Genomic DNA, 4939 nt, shown 5'->3' with positions numbered 1-4939 from the left:
GAGACCGACAGTGAAGACGGCGCTCAAATTCCGAGCTTCGAGGGCGACTAGCGCAAGCAATCTGCCAACGGAGGAAAGCCGCTATCGCCGAGTATAGGGAACGGGAAGTACAAGCCAAGCGCCAGTGGAGGCGAGCTAACCCCCAACTTCGAGAGCACGGGGCCGAGCAGAGACGTCGACGCAGAGAGATTACCCCCACGGAGGGTATTGATGGACGGTTCAAGAGAGAATTCACCGAACGTGAGTGTGGCCGCAGCTGCAAGGTGTGAGACAGACCGTGGTTTGATCACAACGTCACGCAAATGACGAGTGTGCGTAATACGGAACCGAAGCTCGAATATAGCAAAACGACGACAACGACACATGATACTCTGACGAAAATCACGCTAAACACGAAGTCAAACTTCAGAAAACGACCATCTGCTTGGACGATTGCTTGGAACTCACCTTACATTCTTGTAATCATGAGAAATTTAAGAAATATCACAGAAATATATCCGCAGCCGCTTTACGAATGTCCATCGCAGTAATTTTTTTATAAGACAAGTCACTACCTATTGGTCAGCGCTCTTTTGATCAGTTTGGTTCTTGCGTGAATAAACTCCGTAAATCACCGATGCACCCACTTCTTGGCCAATCCTGCATAGTAGATATAGGCTACGACGAAACCCGCCGTGATTGCTAAGTGGCTATGCTGTTGGGCTGCTAAGCACGAGGTCATGGGATCGACTCCCCGCCACGGCGGCCGCATTAGGATGGGGGCGAAAACACGTGTTTACTTAGATTTAGGTGCACATTAAAAAACTCCAGGTGGTCCAAATTTTCGGAGTCCACCACTACCGCCTGCCTCACATTCAGGAAGTGGTCCGGGCAAGTAAAACCTCATAATTATTTTTAATGACGAAAACAACAGCAACGTGTCATCGAATATCACTTCTAACTACTTGCATTCTTAACGTTATTTTTGTCATGCAATGGCGGCGATCCTTGCCTATCGAGAGAAAATGCAACTTTTGAGACTACATGAAATCCTCGTATCGTAATATGAAAGACGCATCGCTAACTATAATTTTTTTCCTCTTTTGCAGTGATGGCACTTCACTCAAAGAAAAAACGTAGGTAATTTTTATTCATATCTTGACCTTAAAGGTATGTTTTTTCCTACTTACAAAACAAGAAATCAATACAGGTCTGATTCACACTTCCAGACTTCTATCTAAATAAGTAATAAATAGGCTACTTATTTCAAAATTCTGTTACTCTTGATCTGACAAACTTACTAAATCAGTTATTTTTAAATATTTTAGGAAACATCACGTTTGAGACAATGGTTTGCTTTTTTGAGTAAGTTTTATTATTTCACACATCCCTCCGCAGCTTAAATTTTAATCACAATTCGTTTGCTAAATTTATTGTGCCCCAAGCAAGAGGTCACCACCATTACAGCTTGCTGTTCTTCATTATGGTATCAGAGGTCCGGAGTGATGCGGTCACCGTGTTTTGTAATCAGTTGGCATCAGAGCTGTTGCGCTGAGAAACAATAACGGAAAATCAATGTGGAATCGCATTCACTGTGCCATGTTGATCGGAAGTCGATGAATTGTTGAAAATTGCCAGCTTATCAGTTAACAAAATTCCAGGGGAATTCCCCATAGATTAGTTGGAACAAGTTATTCATCAGCCAACTTAACAGGTCCCATATTGAATTGAGTGCCTAGTAGTATGTTAGGGGTAATTCCGAGAAGCAAACAAGAAAGAAACTGATGCGGTATGCAGCTGCCATTACTCGAATTGCGGCAAAAAGATAACATTGCGAGATGTGCACCAGTTTAAGCATTGCCCCTGCGCTAGAAAATTTCATAATCATCATTTGCAACCTCAATTGCTACACTTGTAGTGAATCTGTGTACAGCAAGATAAATATCGATGCAATGTGCGCCACTGCCAAGCCTGTACACGTAAAAAGCTGGCGGGAAGACTTCTGCGTTGCTTCGTGGCTTTCATCCCAGCGACGATTCCGTTCCCGTGTCCGTCAGCTGCGAGTATTATAGCTTGAAAGACTCCCAGCTGTGTTTTGTACGCTGCGATAGTTTAACAGTAAGGCTTTAAAACCACTGTACGTGTTCTTATTTAGCGAGAAGAGGCGATTTACCCTATTCTGCCGGCTATAGCTTGAATGTAGAATGCAGCCACCATGCTCATTTCTCCGTTGCATTACTGCCATATAAACAGTATCATAACAACAACAATGCCCTCCTAGTAGCAGTTTCCAGAAGGGGAGATTGAAGGGAAAAGCTCTCTGCAGCAGCAAAATGTCCCACGTACCACAAAGCCTGTCCACTTGAGCTTACGGCGAAGCTGTACAATACGTTTATCTTCGAAACGAGCGGCTGTATGTGTGTCGGTCTGAAAGCTACCAATTTTGTATGCTGATTCGATGTTTTTTGTTACCGACTACAATGGGCAATGCCCTAATAGCTTCATTTGTAGAACGCGGCGTGAAGGTCGTATTCGGTGTAGCAGCAGCGATGAATGGGGAGACCGAGTTGGGAGCAGCATTACCCTGAGAAAGGACAAGAAAAATGTTCATATTCGCAAACTTTTGGCGGACCATGGTCTCAATGAGTGACATAGTAGCCAGGTTGTTATCTTTTATACGTGATGGGGCATAACTGATGCCACGGCCTCCTGTTCTGGACGGACGACCCTGGTGAGGTTTTCCGGTGCTTCTCATTGACGTAGCACGAGTAAGCCAACAGATGACAACGTGGTAACCGTGTTGGAGAGTCGAGCCGGCCGTAGCGGTAAGTGATGAGCTGTGACTTTTGACGTGCTCAAAACGATGACATTCTGCCATCACCGACTCCACTGTAGACGAAATGTTACGCAGCAGCAGATTGAAGGCTTCATCAACTATTCACTTCGGTACCTGCCCGACTTTGTCCGCTTCAGGCACGTCATTAGCGACCTTGCGGCACAGAGCCAACACGTCCTGATTATAGGAGATGTTCGGTTCTGCGGACGTCTCTGTGCATTGCGAATTCTTTCTTGGCCTCTAGTTGTTGCCCTATAATTCCACAAATATATCACGTAATTTCAGCTTGCATATGTCCCGACTTATCAACTATTTCTCATGCGTCTCGAATCAGAATTGCGCGGCCTGCAGTTGACGAAGATGACATTAGCAAGCAATATGGTCGGGTCCCGCTTGTTGTTGTTTTTAAAGCGCTCATACATAGTCGAGAGCCGTAGATGTCCACACCGCTTGTGCTGTTGATTCTTTTTGAATCCCTAGGGTTCAAGAGAATGATCGGTGACAGGCATTGTCCCCAATGAATCGCTGGATCATGCCAAAGTCACAAGATCAATTCGTTGTCTGTGTCGTTCAACAACAGCAACAACAACAACAACAACAAAAACAATAATAATAATAATAATAATAATAATAATAATAATAATAATAATAATAATAATAATAATAATAATAATAATAATAATAATAATAATAATAATAATAATAATAATAATAACAATAATAATAATAATAATTTGTTGCACAATGGAATACCGAGTAGAGGAAACAGGCCTGTCAAAGCCACCAGTGGCTTGAGGAACTTGGCCCGGCAAAATTAGCAAACGAGCGTGCAATAATTACTTTGGCGTCGATATATAACAAAATAATGCAGCAGGGCTAACTGCTAGGACGGTTAACGCAAATAAGGAGCAAATCAGAGAGCAAGAATCAATAATCGACACCAAGACGGTAAGAAGCATATGATTTAGAAATTATGAACAGCATATTTTGCAAATTTTAAAACAACCGTGTTGCCGTGTACAAATCATGTTTTTCAATGCCTTTTTAATGAAATGTAGAGTGGTTCATTTGGCACATCGTTCAAAACCTTCGGCAAATAAACACAACGCATGGCTTCCCCCATCTTATTGAGGATCGTGGAACTACAAAGCAAACACTATTACGAAGCCTTCGGGGGGCTGCGCAACATACTTTAATATCACTGAACCAATAAATGCCGTAGCACTGCAGTTTTGGCAAACAGAGTTTAGAAGCATGGAAGGCCAAGCGCTGAGAAGTTGTTACCATTTGTGATTGACGGAGTATTGCAGTCTATGTTATGTAGTATATTTTATAGCAAAGAAACAACACGTCTTTGCCATCGCGTGGGGCAGAAAGCAAGAACGGTAATCCCATATCGAGGAGTGCGTTAGACCAAGACATGCGCAATAATTCTTTTTTACGTGAAGCGCAACAGTATATTTCATGTGAAATAAGAACCACGCAGAACTCCTAAGCTTATCGCACATATGTGATAGTTGAACACGGCCCTACATACCGCTATCGACGAATACTCCCAGGCCTTTCACTGAGTTCACGTAGTTAACCGGCACGAATCGGCAGGAATGACAGTTCCGACTGTGCAGGAAAATTTGTGCGTCTGTAACGGTTGGCTTTAAAGAGGATCAGAAGCAAACGAGTTTTGTTTTTGAAGTGTTAACTTTTAGACAGCTATCAGCCAACCAAGTCATTGTCTACATTATTCCGGAGATTCGCGATTGCAATGCTGTACGAAAAAATGTCTTGACAGCAATGCGGTGTCGTCAGCGTAATCAAATAGCGAACGTTTTGAAACATCCCGAGGTGAATCATTATGCAATAGATTAAAAATAGAGGCGATGGAATTGAACCTTGAGGAACTCAGGCCTTCAATGGAAGCTGAAGCTGGAGTCCTCGTTTTATCTAAGACAATCACTTATGACCGTTCTGCGAGATAGTTTCTGAAGACATCGTAAAATGGACCCCTAACACCACTGGACTCTAATTTTTGTAACAGGATCCAGTGATAAACTTTATCAAAACTTTACATATGTCCAAAAATAAAACATCGCTCAACAGATTGTTGTCAAGAGCTGAAAACAGTTC

This window comes from Dermacentor variabilis, chromosome 8 (assembly GCF_050947875.1).
Source record: "Dermacentor variabilis isolate Ectoservices chromosome 8, ASM5094787v1, whole genome shotgun sequence".
Lineage (NCBI taxonomy): Eukaryota > Metazoa > Arthropoda > Arachnida > Ixodida > Ixodidae > Dermacentor > Dermacentor variabilis.
Note: the sequence above shows the minus strand (reverse complement) of the source record.